The 17,834-nt window shown below is 45.5% G+C and overlaps 1 pseudogene; it reads left to right on the top strand.

The window, feature by feature from the left end:
- Positions 1–381: 381 nt before the first annotated feature.
- Positions 382–1,662, top strand: LOC146622184 (uncharacterized; annotated as a pseudogene).
- Positions 1,663–17,834: the final 16,172 nt, after the last annotated feature.

Raw genomic sequence — 17,834 nt, 5'->3', positions numbered from 1 at the left:
AGTCTATAAGAGAAACCACCCTAGCAGAGTGGATGATTAAATTATTTGAGAATAAAGAGATTCTCTCCAGTTTCTTGCAGGTTGCAACCAGGTGATTGGATCCTGATCAAAGTGCTCCAGAGAAAGAATTGGAGTTCACCAAGGTGGGAAGGCCCATATCAGGTCTTACTCAGCACACCGACTGCCTGCAAAATAGCAGAAAGACCATCTTGGATCCACCAAAGCCACTGCAAAAAAGTGAGTGACAACACAAGCATAGACGCCGGTTCCCCCGACTCCTAGGTGTTCCCTGGTGGAGGAAAGGGCTGTTTGGGTATATCCCGCCCTTTTGTCTTCTCGCCAGTGGTCTACTCACCTGGAGCCCGGGTGTGCCTGGTCATCATGAAGAACCTTGTCCTCATAATGACTGGCATTGCGCTCCTAGTGAGCCTACTGATACTCACCTGGACAGACGAGGACCCACAGCACCACCTGCAGAAGAAATGGTCATATGACAACTTACACCTAAAGGATATGGACAAAGAGCACAACCACCCCTGACTGAACAATGCCTGGTACCGGTACGTCTACAACCGAGTACATACAGAAGACAACCACACTGGCTGCTACGTCTGTTCTCACCTCCCAACAACAGCAATGCAAGCCACCCTGTATGGAAAATCACCCAGCCTTTCCGAAGCCCTATGTATATTCTACAAAGCCACCAGCGGAACATGTTCCCCCGAAGACATCTTCTTCTTCAAGGTTGAGTTAAAGACACAAGTCTCAAAACCCGACCTGCCACGGTGTAATGGAACACTGATCAACTATAAACCTAATGAGGTAGTATCTTGTGCACCAGAGGTCTCAGACTGGAACTACAGCTGTGATGACCGATACTGGGTACACCTGAATGCGACCAATGACAAGGGAAAATCTTTCAACGTCAGGAGGGAACCAGGAATACAACATCCAATGTGTTTCACCTTCGCATACGGCAACAGAAAGCTGGGGATGAACCAAAACTGCTCCCAGACTTTCCGGATGCCGCAGGACAGAAAGGCACGGATAAGCTTCCTGAATGGCACATATTGGGTGCAGGGTACAGCTTGGGCATGTGGCTCAAAGACATACTTCACCATCCCACCCAACAGCACCGGACTCTGCGCCCCAATTTTAGTGTCAGACCACACATTCAGAATATTCCATCAGGACCAACCAAGACGCAAGAGGAGCACTGATGACGTGCAACCTCATGATCCAATCTGGGGCAGTGATGTGCCAGCGGAGTTCAAGTTGTGGACCACCGGACAGAAAGTCCTGCACTCACTTTTCCCATGGATCGGGAATGGAAAAAACATGCTAAGAATCGAGACTCTTGACTACCGATTTGGACTTTTCCTGAACAGCTCAACATGGATAAACAAGGCTCAGAATGAGGAAATCGACGCGATCAGAATAGTGGTCATGCAACACAGAGTTGCCCTGGACATGATTCTCGCTGAGAGAGGGGGCCTCTGTGTCTTATTCAACACCACTTGCTGCACCTATATTCCAGATAGCGTGCATTCCTTGACCATGACCACCGCCCTGGAGAAGTTACGACAACTGAGTAATGCACAGCAACAAGACTATGTCATGAACACAGAGGACTGGCTGACCTGGCTGCTGAGCGGCAGCTGAAAGACCCTCGTGATCAAAGGACTTGTCTTGATAGGAGTTCTTCTTTTATTGCTTTGCATGTTCTCAACTTGCATTCTACCCTGTATCAGATCAATGATTGGCAAAATGGTACAGGCCACAGTGATCACCTATGTTGGACTGCCACAAGAAGATGAACCGGACGAAGAAGATTTAGTATAGGAACACACACATTCGCATATACTGAATGATGCTACAATTGAAAATGTTATGTGCAAGTGATTGTTAGCTGATAATAAAGTATGATTGAAGTGGTGAAATACGGTAACAACAGGGAGGGATGTTAGGGAGTTTTTATTGTTTTATTTGCTTATGCTTCAAAAGTTATTTTATACATATTTCACCAGACACAGTTTTCTGTAGAAACAGGAAGCTGACCCTGTGACACTGGCCTTTACCGCAAGAGACCAGCACAGAAATACATATCCGCAGAAGTTGACTTGCATTATATTATTCTTAGAAATTGACTTGCAACACACATACTTTGTGACACACACACACACACACACAGACAGCATCAGAATCTGCGTAACAGGAAATGTGATTATATTTGCATATTGACGATGTAACCTATAAAAATAAACGAATACTGCAGTTCGGTGTGATTTGCTCTGAGCTTTTCACCCGTGCAGCACGTTAACCTACACAAGTGTCTCAGTGTTGATTATTCACCTGACTGTTTGTTAACTGAATATCACTGACAAAAGGCCTTACTAACACATTTTCTAACATCATGTTTACCTTTGAGTTGTTGATGCTTTATAAATGGACATCTGCAAAGATGAGATGATGGAGCAGGTTTCAGTCGAGGTTCAGTCTGCTGCTGCATCCTGGTCACAACATACAGAGGTGTTATCAGCTCAGTATTGAACAAGAAATATTAATGCTTCAAATTATTTGTCCTAAAGGATGCAAGCTATACAGAGTACTGCACATGTGACTTTGTGAACATAACTCATTAAAAATAATTCGGACAGTTTTTTAACCTGAATATTTGCAACAAACAAAAAATACACAGAGTCAGTGCTAAAAAATAATCAGAGGAAAAAATTAACATTTTAACTTAAGCTGCCAAGCGGAAGTAGTTGGTTTCAGTACATAAGTATCGGGCTTTGCTATTTAATCCGTAGCTATTGACTAATGAGGGGTTACTGAAGTGCCAGCTTTTTAAAAGTTGGCGTTAATGTCGTTCCACATGTGGAAAGCGACAGAAAACACGCTTCTGTTTGCACATATTTAATAATCAGCTCTGCACAGGAGCAGAAGCAGAGTCCAGCCTGTTGCTCTTACAGTATAATACTCATAATAAAAGTACAGTAACCGTGGTTAGTCACTGAGCAGCCCGGTGCGTTTCTCTTGATTTCTTTAGTCAGGGGAAATTCATTCACCTGCATGGGTTAGCTAAACGACCTTTACAAAACAAGTTTCCCCGACAGCTGAGTGCTCACCTAACACACAAATCCTGATTTACAAGTACAAAATATTTATGAGCACAATTTGAGCCCATATACTCTCTCTACCACAGCTGCCTTTGAACTTGCCTGGGCCAGGTCTGAGTCCAGCTTTGCTACTCCTGCCAGGTCACATGACACAGGGGTGTGCTCTGATGTCAGCAGGCAGGTCAGTGGAGCCCTCTGGTGATGGATATATGGCAGTGAAACAGGAGGAGGCCTGAGAACAGACAGCAGGCTTAACTAGCAGGACAAAGTAGCATGTAGTACTTGAAGGAGTCATCACAGCCAATCAGCTCTCAGGAAGATGGAACATCACATAAATATTTCTCTTCTTTCATTTTCATCAATGTATTTCCTTTGATAGATTTTCTGTCAATACTTCTGCTTGATTAGAAGCTCATAGGCAGTTCCTGTCACTCTACAATAAAACAATGTAAAGGCTGCGCTCTCTGCCCTCCCACTAGCTGACACAAGTAAACTGTGTATATGTAAGCATTTAAACACTGCAGAGAGTCAAATTAACAGTAACACTATTTTGTCTAAGTCCGCCATTGTAGAAATTCTTTTCACCGAAACAATAACATGGCGCACAATGTGACAATAAACGTATAAAACAAATTCTTACCTCGCAGCAGAATAAATAATCAGTATTTTAAGGCTACTGCATGTATAGATGTCACTGCTGGCTCACATAAGCTAGCTCTGAGACCCGCCAGAGTTTACGCCACAGTTGACTGTCGCGAAAGAGTCGTAAATCACCGGCATTGTAAAACTTAAAATGATTCCAGGGCATGTTATAAGAAAACACCCAATAGATGTGCTGGATATTAAACGGTATCAAACGACTAAATGAACACAGGGTTACAATTACATGCTCACGTCGTCACATCGAGAGTTTATTCATTAATCATCAGAGTTCAACAATGTTACATTGTTGAAAGCAGCTTCACTAACGCCAGCAAAACAGTATATAAGAGCACAGAAACAGCCGTGCTTATCGACAGCTCGACATATCCTCAACAACTCACCTCAGTATGGCTGCCATCGGTCACCTTTTAACTCCGTTTTACAGCCTCTTCCAGAAATTGAACGCGTTCGCGGTGCACTATACACATATGCAGCATATTTATTTTACTTGGTTTTAGAGTTGGAGTATTTACATATTGATCTGAAATATTTTGCTGCTGAGCAGCGGAGCTCCAAAGGGTCCCCTGTAACCATGGTTACGCAGATTCGTTCCGACTGTCACGTGACAGAGGAGAACCTGTTTCAAACGATACCTGGATCAACCTGAAATCAGTTTGAAAGCAGAAGAGGACAGCAGATTGAGAAGAGATTTCTTCAAACGGTAAGGAGCTTCTAACAAGTGATATCTGATAAGCTTAAAACTTAAATCTTAAATCTAATGTCCAGATTCATGCTAAACTTTTCTGATTACTCCGTGAATCTGTTCATGTTTTGAATCGGGTAATTTCATGGTGAGAAATGTCTTTGACAAAAAAAATGCAGGATTAATTGACTATGTGCACGAGACAATGCTAACTTCCTGTTTTGAGACCAGATGTGGGGTTGTGCATTTCCGGTAGCTTTACTTTGCGGTCAATCGCTACTGCGAAGATATCCTCCAAAATCATGTCCAGAACTCGAAAACGGAAAGATGGCGTTAAGTTACAAAGAGCAGAAGGTGGGAACACTCACCGCTGCTGTGTCATAAAAAATCTAATGATCAATTTTGACGTTTAAAGCGTTTAGATCGATCAGTTGTTTACATCACTCAACACAAGCAGAACTGCATCACTGCAGCAGAAGACACATCGTCCACACTCAGAAGCACATCTCTGTATAGTGACTGGTCTCATGATCTAAACAGGCAAATGTTCAGCATTCAAACTACAGGTGAAGAACAGTCAAACCAGATGTTTCCCGTTATGTCGAAATCAGCTAGTCAAGTACACACCTACACAGCATGTTAACAAACCGTGAAAACCACACAAAAATGAATGATTGCTGGTAACGGTTTCTATACATTAGTATGTAGGAAGGGTATGTTGTGACTTACCTTCAAAATTACAGCGGTCCCTCGCTATAACGCGGTTCACCTTTCACCTCGCTGTTTCACGGATTTTTTAGTGCAAGTTTGCATGCTTATTTTTACGGCACATTGTGTCCTGCGTCCTGATCGCTGCAGACGATCTCCTCCGTGACGTCTCTCCTGTACAGTACAGAATCGCTGCATCGATGCTAGCAGTGTGACTCTGAAGTGCAGTACTGTATGTCCACGATGTCCACGAAACATTTTGCAACGTCAAAAAATAAAATTGGCTTCTTGATTTCACCTATCGCTGGTTATTTTTAGGACATAACACCGGCGATAAACGAGGGACAGCTGAGAAATATAACATTTGAATCCCTTTTCTCTTTTGCTCTGAGGCGCGGGGAAAAATATCGACAAGTCGATGAACATCATTTACAGATATATTGGGTAAATGCCCGAGACATCTATAGAAATGTAAATCGCCGCTTGATTCATTCATTTGCTTAACTTGTTTTGGACCGTAAACCAGGCGCGAATAGGACACCGGAAACACAGCTCCCCACAGGAGTTTCCGCACCGGAAGTAGCATATGCTTACGTGCACACATTCTTTTTTTGTTATTTTTTAAATGAACTTTTATTTAGAACAATAACAATGACAATCTCAAAGAGACAAGCCACATATTAAATCAATCAGAACAGAATCACATCTCCTGTACACCACGATGAAATCGACAATAACTGAAAATAAACATACATACACACACACACATATATACATATATATGTATATACACATGCATACATACACATCCATATTCACACATCTACATAATAATAATATAAAAAGATGAATAACCAATACAAAAATAAATAACAATAAAAAAAAGAATGAAAAACAAGGAACAGAAATAAAGAAGACAAGGGGGATCATAAAATCTCTAAAATTGAGGTTCCATAAACAAGACACATAACTTAAATAAGGGGCTAAGAAAAATCAAACTCTTCTAAAAATCTATGCAATTTGATTGCTTGGGGCTTATTTATTAGCTTAAGAGATTTACGGAACAGGGAGAGGTCGTTTTTAAGAGCAGACCATGAAGGGGGGGATTTAGCATATCGGCATTTATGTGTGTAATACTTTGTTATAATAATGAGATTGTTAGCTAAAAACTCACTATTTTTGTCCTTAAGGATTACTCCAATTTGAACGTGCACATAGTCAATTAATAGCTAACCTAATTGGCTTACGGGATGATGACGTCACATATATTTAGAATCTTACCACCAACTTGGTCCTTTGATTCTTAAATCCATAAATAGGGGTGAAAAGCAACGACTTTTAGTCCGTTAACTGCAGCATTTATGTTTGCAGAATGGAAATGTTTGCCAGAGAAGTATTTTGAAACATCTGGATCCTTTCCAGAGAAACTGATTACAGATTCTGGTGGGCGGGGCCACCTCATGACAAGGGCTGGCCAGGCTTTCGGAGCCTGGGGAAGGTCCACCCATATAAAGGGTGGCGAGGTGGCCTGGTCTGGGTTTTTTCTGCTTTCTTTTACACGCCTGGGACAGTGCCACCCCATCATGAGGGCTGGCTAGGCTTTCGGAGCCTGTGTGTGTGTATGTGTCTGTATGACTATGCTTACTGTTTTGTCTATTTCAAACAGATGCCTGTCCTCACCTCTGCAGTGCTGCTGCCTCCTGTAACCCAGCATTTTTCTAAGCTAAGTTCTCTCCTTTTTTATGTTGTTCTTTTAGTTTTTGTACTGAGATGAGGCTTGAAGTGTCTGTGGTGCAGCTGGTCTGGTCTGTCTCGAGACAGTCCAGGCTGCACTGACCTGTAACAGGTGGAGACTCACCATGACATTCAGAACTCAAAAGTTTTTTCTTTCCTAACTCTTCTGTAGAAGGTTTCTCTGAGAAGGGGAGGGCAGTGAGACCTGGGGGAGGTCCACCCATATAAAGTGTGGCCAGGCGGCCCGGTCGGGCATTTTTCTTTACTTTACATGCCTGAGGGTGGTGCCAGCCCATCAAGAGGGCTGGCCAGGCATTCGGAGCCTAGAGGAGGTCCACATTTATAATCGTTGGCCATGTATGTGTGTATGTCAATATCTGGATGTGTGCAAATGTATGTGCAGTCATGTGTGCTTGCGTGGAGATCTGAGGTTGGCTTGTAGGGTGGACCTCTGCGCATAATCACATGTGTGTGCAAACATTTCCATTTCTGGATATCTTGGAATTTGATTTCTCTGGGGGGGGTTTATTTTTGGATGTGTGCAAATGTATGTGCATTCATGTGTTCCCGCGTTGAGATCTGAGGTTTGCTGGTAGGGTGGACCTCTGCGCATAATCACATGTGTGTGCAAGCATTGCCACGGCTGGATATCTTGGAATTTGTTTTCTGAGGGGGAGTTTATCTCTGGATGTGTGCAAATGTATGTGCATTCATGTGTGCCTGCGTTTAGATCTGAGGTTGGCTGGTAGCGTGGACCTCTGCGCATAATCACATGTGTGTGCAAACATTTCCATTTCTGGATATCTTGGAATTTGGTTTCTCTGGGGGAGTTTATTTCTGGATCTGTGCAAATGTATGTGCATTCATGTGTTCCTGCGTTGAGATCTGAGGTTGGCTGGTAGGGTGGACCTCTGCACATAATCACATGTATGTGCAAGCATGGCCACGGCTGGATTTCTTGGAATTTGGTTTCTCTTGGGGAGTTTATCTCTTGATGTGTGCAAATGTATGTGCATTCATGTGTGCCTGCGTGGAGATCTGAGGTTGGCTCGTAGGGTGGATCTCTGCGCATAATCACATGTGTGTGCAAACATTGCCACGGCTCGATTTCTTGGAATTTGGTTTCTCTTGGGGAGTTTATCTCTGGATGTGTGCAAATGTATGTGCATTCATGTGTTCCTGCGTGGAGATCTGAGGTTGGCTGGTAGGGTGGACCTGTGCGCATAATCACATGTGTGTGCAAGCATTGCCACGGCTCGATTTCTTGGAATTTGGTTTCTGAAGGGGAGTTTATCTCTGGATGTGTGCAAATGTATGTGCATTCATGTGTTCCTGCGTTGAGATCTGAGGTTGGCTGGTAGGGTGGACCTGTGCGCATAATCACATGTGTGTGCAAGCATTGCCACGGCTGGATTTCTTGGAATTTGGTTTCTCTTGGGGAGTTTATCTCTGGATGTGTGCAAATGTATGTGCATTCATGTGTGCTTGCGTGGAGATCTGAGGTTGGCTCGTCGGGTGGACCTGTGCGCATAATCACATGTGTGTGCAAGCATTGCCACGGCTCGATTTCTTGGAATTTGGATTCTTTGGGGTGAGTTTATCTCTGGATTTGTGCAAATGTATGTGCATTCATGTGTTCCTGCGTTGAGATCTGAGGTTGGCTGGTAGGGTGTACCTCTGCGCATAATCACATGTGTGTGCAAGCATTGCCACGGCTCGATTTTGTTGGAATTTGGATTCTTTGGGGTGAGTTTATCTCTGGATGTGTGCAAATGTATGTGCATTCATGTGTGCCTGCGTTGAGATCTGAGGTTGGCTGGTAGGGTGGACCTCTGCGCATAATCACATGTGTGTGCAAGCATTGCCACGGCTGGATATCTTGGAATTTGGTTTCTCTTGGGGAGTTTATTTCTGGATGTGTGCAAATGTATGTGCATTCATGTGTTCCTGCGCTGAGATCTGAGGTTGGCTGGTAGGGTGGACCTCTGCGCATAATCACATGTGTGTGCAAGCATTTCCCTTTCTGGATTTCTTGGAATTTGGTTTCTGAGGGGGAGTTTATCTCTGGATGTGTGCAAATGTATGTGCATTCATGTGTGCCTCCGTGTAGATCTGAGGTTGGCTCTTAGGGTGGACCTCTACGCATAATCACATGTATGTGCAAGCATTGCCACGGCTCGATTTCTTGGAATTTGGATTCTTTGGGGTGAGTTTATCTCTGGATGTGTGCAAATGTATGTGCATTCATGTGTGCCTGCGTGTAGATCAAAGGTTGGCTGGTAGGGTGTACCTCTGCGCATAATCACATGTGTGTGCAAACATTGCCACGGCTCGATTTCTTGGAATTTGGTTTCTTTGGGGTGAGTTTATCTCTGGATGTGTGCAAATGTATGTGCATTCATGTGTTCCTGCGTTGAGATCTGAGGTTGGCTGGTAGGGTGGACCTCTGCGCATAATCACATGTGTGTGCAAGCATTGCCACGGCTCGATTTTTTGGAATTTGGTTTCTCTTGGGGAGTTTATCTCTGGATGTGTGCAAATGTATGTGCATTCATGTGTGCCTGCGTGTAGATCTGAGGTTGGCTGGTAGGGTGTACCTCTGCGCATAATCACATGTGTGTGCAAACATTGCCACGGCTCGATTTCTTGGAATTTGGTTTCTGAAGGGGAGTTTATCTCTGGATGTGTGCAAATATATGTGCATTCATGTGTTCCTGCGTGGACATCTGAGGTTGGCTGGTAGGGTGTACCTCTGCGCATAATAACATGTGTGTGCAAGCATTGCCACAGCTCGATTTCTTGGAATTTGGTTTCTGAGGGGGAGTTTATCTCTGGATGTGTGCAAATATATGTGCATTCATGTGTTCCTGCGTTGAGATCTGAGGTCGGCTGGTAGGGTGGACCTCTGCGCATAATCACATGTGTGTGCAAGCATTGCCACGGCTGGATTTCTTGAAATTTGGTTTCTGAGGGGGAGTTTATCTCTGGATGTGTGCAAATGTATGTGCATTCATGTGTGCCTGCGTGTAGATCTGAGGTTGGCTGGCAGGGTGTACCTCTGCGCATAATCACATGTGTGTGCAAACATTGCCACGGCTCGATTTCTTGGAATTTGGTTTCTCTTGGGGAGTTTATCTCTGGATGTGTGCAAATGTATGTGCATTCATCTGTGCTTGCGCGGAGATCTGAGGTCGGCTGGTAGGGTGGACCTCTGCGCATAATCACATGTGTGTGCAAGCATTGCCACAGCTCGATTTCTTGGAATTTGGTTTCTGAGGGGGAGTTTATCTCTGGATGTGTGCAAATGTATGTGCATTCATGTGTGCCTGCGTGGAGATCTGAGGTTGGCTGGTAGGGTGTACCTCTGCGCATAATAACATGTGTGTGCAAGCATTGCCACGGCTCGATTTCTTGGAATTTGGTTTCTGAGGGGGAGTTTATCTCTGGATGTGTGCAAATGTATGTGCATTCATGTGTGCCTGCGTGTAGATCTGAGGTTGGCTGGCAGGGTGTACCTCTGCGCATAATCACATGTGTGTGCAAACATTGCCACGGCTCGATTTCTTGGAATTTGGTTTCTCTTGGGGAGTTTATCTCTGGATGTGTGCAAATGTATGTGCATTCATGTGTTCCTGCGTTGAGATCTGAGGTTGGCTGGTAGGGTGTACCTCTGCGCATAATCACATGTGTGTGCAAGCATTGCCACGGCTGGATTTCTTGCAATTTGGTTTCTTTGGGGTGAGTTTATCTCTGGATGTGTGCAAATGTATGTGCATTCATGTGTTCCTGCGTTGAGATCTGAGGTTGGCTGGTAGGGTGTACCTCTGCGCATAATCACATGTGTGTGCAAGCATTGCCACGGCTCGATTTCTTGAAATTTGGTTTCTGAGGGGGAGTTTATCTCTGGATGTGTGCAAATGTATGTGCATTCATCTGTGCTTGCGCGGAGATCTGAGGTCGGCTGGTAGGGTGGACCTCTGCGCATAATCACATGTGTGTGCAAGCATTGCCACAGCTCGATTTCTTGGAATTTGGTTTCTGAGGGGGAGTTTATCTCTGGATGTGTGCAAATGTATGTGCATTCATGTGTGCCTGCGTGGAGATCTGAGGTTGGCTGGTAGGGTGTACCTCTGCGCATAATAACATGTGTGTGCAAGCATTGCCACGGCTCGATTTCTTGGAATTTGGTTTCTGAGGGGGAGTTTATCTCTGGATGTGTGCAAATGTATGTGCATTCATGTGTGCCTGCGTGTAGATCTGAGGTTGGCTGGCAGGGTGTACCTCTGCGCATAATCACATGTGTGTGCAAACATTGCCACGGCTCGATTTCTTGGAATTTGGTTTCTCTTGGGGAGTTTATCTCTGGATGTGTGCAAATGTATGTGCATTCATGTGTTCCTGCGTTGAGATCTGAGGTTGGCTGGTAGGGTGTACCTCTGCGCATAATCACATGTGTGTGCAAGCATTGCCACGGCTGGATTTCTTGCAATTTGGTTTCTTTGGGGTGAGTTTATCTCTGGATGTGTGCAAATATATGTGCATTCATGTGTTCCTGCGTTGAGACCTGAGGTCGGCTGGTAGGGTGGACCTCTGCGCATAATCACATGTGTGTGCAAACATTGCCACGGCTCGATTTCTTGGAATTTGGGTCCTTTGGGGGGAGTTTATCTCTGGATGTGTGCAAATGTATGTGCATTCATGTGTTCCTGCGTTGAGATCTGAGGTTGGCTGGTAGGGTGGACCTCTGCGCATAATCACATGTGTGTGCAAGCATTGCCACGGCTGGATTTCTTGAAATTTGGTTTCTGAGGGGGAGTTTATCTCTGGATGTGTGCAAATGTATGTGCATTCATCTGTGCTTGCGCGGAGATCTGAGGTCGGCTGGTAGGGTGGACCTCTGCGCATAATCACATGTGTGTGCAAGCATTGCCACAGCTGGATTTCTTGAAATTTGGTTTCTGAGGGGGAGTTTATCTCTGGATGTGTGCAAATATATGTGCATTCATCTGTGCCTGCGTGGAGATCTGAGGTTGGCTGGTAGGGTGTACCTCTGCGCATAATAACATGTGTGTGCAAGCATTGCCACGGCTCGATTTCTTGGAATTTGGTTTCTGAGAGGGAGTTTATCTCTGGATGCGTGCAAATGTATGTGCATTCATGTGTTCCTGCGTTGAGATCTGAGGTTGGCTGGTACGGTGGACCTCTGCGCATAATCACATGTGTGTGCAAGCATTGCCACGGCTCGATTTTTTGGAATTTGGATTCTTTTGGGTGAGTTTATCTCTGGATGTGTGCAAATGTATGTGCATTCATGTGTTCCTGCGTTGAGACCTGAGGTCGGCTGGTAGGGTGGACCTCTGCGCATAATCACATGTGTGTGCAAACATTGCCACTGCTCGATTTCTTGGAATTTGGTTTCTCTTGGGGAGTTTATCTCTGGATGTGTGCAAATGTATGTGCATTCATCTGTGCTTGCGTGGAGATCTGAGGTTGGCTGGTAGGGTGGACCTGTGCGTATAATCACATGTGTGTGCAAGCATTGCCACGGCTGGATTTCTTGAAATTTGGTTTCTGAGGGGGAGTTTATCTCTGGATGTGTGCAAATGTATGTGCATTCATCTGTGCTTGCGCGGAGATCTGAGGTCGGCTGGTAGGGTGGACCTCTGCGCATAATCACATGTGTGTGCAAGCATTGCCACAGCTGGATTTCTTGAAATTTGGTTTCTGAGGGGGAGTTTATCTCTGGATGTGTGCAAATATATGTGCATTCATCTGTGCCTGCGTGGAGATCTGAGGTTGGCTGGTAGGGTGTACCTCTGCGCATAATAACATGTGTGTGCAAGCATTGCCACGGCTCGATTTCTTGGAATTTGGTTTCTGAGAGGGAGTTTATCTCTGGATGCGTGCAAATGTATGTGCATTCATGTGTTCCTGCGTTGAGATCTGAGGTTGGCTGGTACGGTGGACCTCTGCGCATAATCACATGTGTGTGCAAGCATTGCCACGGCTCGATTTTTTGGAATTTGGATTCTTTTGGGTGAGTTTATCTCTGGATGTGTGCAAATGTATGTGCATTCATGTGTTCCTGCGTTGAGACCTGAGGTCGGCTGGTAGGGTGGACCTCTGCGCATAATCACATGTGTGTGCAAACATTGCCACTGCTCGATTTCTTGGAATTTGGTTTCTCTTGGGGAGTTTATCTCTGGATGTGTGCAAATGTATGTGCATTCATGTGTGCTTGCGTGGAGATCTGAGGTTGGCTGGTAGGGTGTACCTCTGCGCATAATCACATGTGTGTGCAAACATTTCCATTTCTGGATATCTTGGAATTTGGTTTCTGAGGGGGAGTTTATCTCTGGATGTGTGCAAATGTATGTGCATTCATGTGTTCCTGCGTTGAGATCTGAGGTTGGCTGGTAGGGTGGACCTCTGCGCATAATCACATGTGTGTGCAAGCATTGCCACGGCTGGATTTCTTGAAATTTGGTTTCTGAGGGGGAGTTTATCTCTGGATGTGTGCAAATGTATGTGCATTCATCTGTGCTTGCGCGGAGATCTGAGGTCGGCTGGTAGGGTGGACCTCTGCGCATAATCACATGTGTGTGCAAGCATTGCCACAGCTGGATTTCTTGAAATTTGGTTTCTGAGGGGGAGTTTATCTCTGGATGTGTGCAAATATATGTGCATTCATCTGTGCCTGCGTGGAGATCTGAGGTTGGCTGGTAGGGTGTACCTCTGCGCATAATAACATGTGTGTGCAAGCATTGCCACGGCTCGATTTCTTGGAATTTGGTTTCTGAGAGGGAGTTTATCTCTGGATGCGTGCAAATGTATGTGCATTCATGTGTTCCTGCGTTGAGATCTGAGGTTGGCTGGTACGGTGGACCTCTGCGCATAATCACATGTGTGTGCAAGCATTGCCACGGCTCGATTTTTTGGAATTTGGATTCTTTTGGGTGAGTTTATCTCTGGATGTGTGCAAATGTATGTGCATTCATGTGTTCCTGCGTTGAGACCTGAGGTCGGCTGGTAGGGTGGACCTCTGCGCATAATCACATGTGTGTGCAAACATTGCCACTGCTCGATTTCTTGGAATTTGGTTTCTCTTGGGGAGTTTATCTCTGGATGTGTGCAAATGTATGTGCATTCATCTGTGCTTGCGTGGAGATCTGAGGTTGGCTGGTAGGGTGGACCTGTGCGTATAATCACATGTGTGTGCAAGCATTGCCACGGCTGGATTTCTTGAAATTTGGTTTCTGAGGGGGAGTTTATCTCTGGATGTGTGCAAATGTATGTGCATTCATCTGTGCTTGCGCGGAGATCTGAGGTCGGCTGGTAGGGTGGACCTCTGCGCATAATCACATGTGTGTGCAAGCATTGCCACAGCTGGATTTCTTGAAATTTGGTTTCTGAGGGGGAGTTTATCTCTGGATGTGTGCAAATATATGTGCATTCATCTGTGCCTGCGTGGAGATCTGAGGTTGGCTGGTAGGGTGTACCTCTGCGCATAATAACATGTGTGTGCAAGCATTGCCACGGCTCGATTTCTTGGAATTTGGTTTCTGAGAGGGAGTTTATCTCTGGATGCGTGCAAATGTATGTGCATTCATGTGTTCCTGCGTTGAGATCTGAGGTTGGCTGGTACGGTGGACCTCTGCGCATAATCACATGTGTGTGCAAGCATTGCCACGGCTCGATTTTTTGGAATTTGGATTCTTTTGGGTGAGTTTATCTCTGGATGTGTGCAAATGTATGTGCATTCATGTGTTCCTGCGTTGAGACCTGAGGTCGGCTGGTAGGGTGGACCTCTGCGCATAATCACATGTGTGTGCAAACATTGCCACTGCTCGATTTCTTGGAATTTGGTTTCTCTTGGGGAGTTTATCTCTGGATGTGTGCAAATGTATGTGCATTCATGTGTGCTTGCGTGGAGATCTGAGGTTGGCTGGTAGGGTGTACCTCTGCGCATAATCACATGTGTGTGCAAACATTTCCATTTCTGGATATCTTGGAATTTGGTTTCTGAGGGGGAGTTTATCTCTGGATGTGTGCAAATGTATGTGCATTCATGTGTTCCTGCGTTGAGATCTGAGGTTGGCTGGTAGGGTGGACCTCTGCGCATAATCACATGTGTGTGCAAGCATTGCCACGGCTGGATTTCTTGAAATTTGGTTTCTGAGGGGGAGTTTATCTCTGGATGTGTGCAAATGTATGTGCATTCATGTGTGCTTGCGTGGAGATCTGAGGTTGGCTGGTAGGGTGTACCTCTGCGCATAATCACATGTGTGTGCAAGCATTGCCACGGCTGGATTTCTTGCAATTTGGTTTCTTTGGGGTGAGTTTATCTCTGGATGTGTGCAAATATATGTGCATTCATGTGTTCCTGCGTTGAGACCTGAGGTCGGCTGGTAGGGTGGACCTCTGCGCATAATCACATGTGTGTGCAAACATTGCCACGGCTCGATTTCTTGGAATTTGGTTTCTCTTGGGGAGTTTATCTCTGGATGTGTGCAAATGTATGTGCATTCATGTGTTCCTGCGCTGAGATCTGAGGTCGGCTGGTAGGGTGGACCTCTGCGCATAATCACATGTGTGTGCAAGCATTGCCACGGCTCGATTTCTTGGAATTTGGATTCTTTGGGGTGAGTTTATCTATGGATGTGTGCAAATGTATGTGCATTCATGTGTGCTTGCGTGTAGATCTGAGGTTGGCTGGTAGGGTGGACCTCTGCGCATAATCACATGTGTGTGCAAACATTGCCACGGCTCGATTTCTTGGAATTTGGGTCCTTTGGGGGGAGTTTATCTCTGGATGTGTGCAAATGTATGTGCATTCATGTGTTCCTGCGTTGAGATCTGAGGTTGGCTGGTAGGGTGTACCTCTGCGCATAATAACATGTGTGTGCAAGCATTGCCACGGCTCGATTTCTTGGAATTTGGTTTCTGAGGGGGAGTTTATCTCTGGATGTGTGCAAATGTATGTGCATTCATGTGTTCCTGCGTTGAGACCTGAGGTCGGCTGGTAGGGTGGACCTCTGCGCATAATAACATGTGTGTGCAAGCATTGCCACAGCTCGATTTCTTGGAATTTGGTTTCTGAGGGGGAGTTTATCTCTGGATGTGTGCAAATGTATGTGCATTCATGTGTGCCTGCGTGGAGATCTGAGGTTGGCTGGTAGGGTGTACCTCTGCGCATAATAACATGTGTGTGCAAGCATTGCCACGGCTCGATTTCTTGGAATTTGGTTTCTGAGGGGGAGTTTATCTCTGGATGTGTGCAAATGTATGTGCATTCATGTGTGCCTGCGTGTAGATCTGAGGTTGGCTGGCAGGGTGTACCTCTGCGCATAATCACATGTGTGTGCAAACATTGCCACGGCTCGATTTCTTGGAATTTGGTTTCTCTTGGGGAGTTTATCTCTGGATGTGTGCAAATGTATGTGCATTCATGTGTTCCTGCGTTGAGATCTGAGGTCGGCTGGTAGGGTGGACCTCTGCGCATAATCACATGTGTGTGCAAGCATTGCCACGGCTCGATTTCTTGGAATTTGGTTTCTGTTGGGGAGTTTATCTCTGGATGTGTGCAAATGTATGTGCATTCATCTGTGCTTGCGTGGAGATCTGAGGTTGGCTGGTAGGGTGGACCTCTGCGCATAATCACATGTGTGTGCAAGCATTGCCACGGCTCGATTTCTTGAAATTTGGTTTCTGAGGGGGAGTTTATCTCTGGATGTGTGCAAATGTATGTGCATTCATGTGTTCCTGCGTTGAGATCTGAGGTTGGCTGGTAGGGTGTACCTCTGCGCATAATCACATGTGTGTGCAAGCATTGCCACGGCTGGATTTCTTGCAATTTGGTTTCTGAAGGGGAGTTTATCTCTGGATGTGTGCAAATGTATGTGCATTCATGTGTTCCTGCGTTGAGATCTGAGGTTGGCTGGTAGGGTGGACCTATGCGCATAATCACATGTGTGTGCAAGCATTGCCACAGCTCGATTTCTTGGAATTTGGTTTCTGTTGGGGAGTTTATCTCTGGATGTGTGCAAATGTATGTGCATTCATCTGTGCTTGCGTGGAGATCTGAGGTCGGCTGGTAGGGTGGACCTCTGCGCATAATCACATGTGTGTGCAAACATTGTCACGGCTCGATTTCTTGGAATTTGGTTTCTCTTGGGGAGTTTATCTCTGGATGTGTGCAAATGTATGTGCATTCATGTGTTCCTGCGTTGAGACCTGAGGTCGGCTGGTAGGGTGGACCTCTGCGCATAATCACATGTGTGTGGAAACATTGCCACGGCTCGATTTCTTGGAATTTGGTTTCTCTTGGGGAGTTTATCTCTGGATGTGTGCAAATGTATGTGCATTCATGTGTGCCTGCGTGGAGATCTGAGGTTGGCTGGTAGGGTGGACCTCTGCGCATAATCACATGTGTGTGCAAGCATTGCCACGGCTCGATTTTTTGGAATTTGGATTCTTTGGGGTGAGTTTATCTCTGGATGTGTGCAAATGTATGTGCATTCATGTGTGCCTGCGTGTAGATCTGAGGTTGGCTGGCAGGGTGGACCTCTGCGCATAATCACATGTGTGTGCAAACATTGCCACGGCTCGATTTCTTGGAATTTGGTTTCTCTTGGGGAGTTTATCTCTGGATGTGTGCAAATGTATGTGCATTCATGTGTTCCTGCGTTGAGACCTGAGGTCGGCTGGTAGGGTGGACCTCTGCGCATAATCACATGTGTGTGCAAACATTGCCACGGCTCGATTTCTTGGAATTTGGTTTCTCTTGGGGAGTTTATCTCTGGATGTGTGCAAATGTATGTGCATTCATGTGTTCCTGCGTTGAGATCTGAGGTTGGCTGGTACGGTGGACCTCTGCGCATAATCACATGTGTGTGCAAGCATTGCCACGGCTCGATTTCTTGGAATTT

Source organism: Diplotaxodon limnothrissa, linkage group LG11, assembly GCF_057381915.1.
Source record: "Diplotaxodon limnothrissa isolate DT_005_m linkage group LG11, D_limnothrissa_male_GT1.1, whole genome shotgun sequence".
Lineage (NCBI taxonomy): Eukaryota > Metazoa > Chordata > Actinopteri > Cichliformes > Cichlidae > Diplotaxodon > Diplotaxodon limnothrissa.
This window is presented reverse-complemented; position numbering and strand designations above follow the sequence as displayed.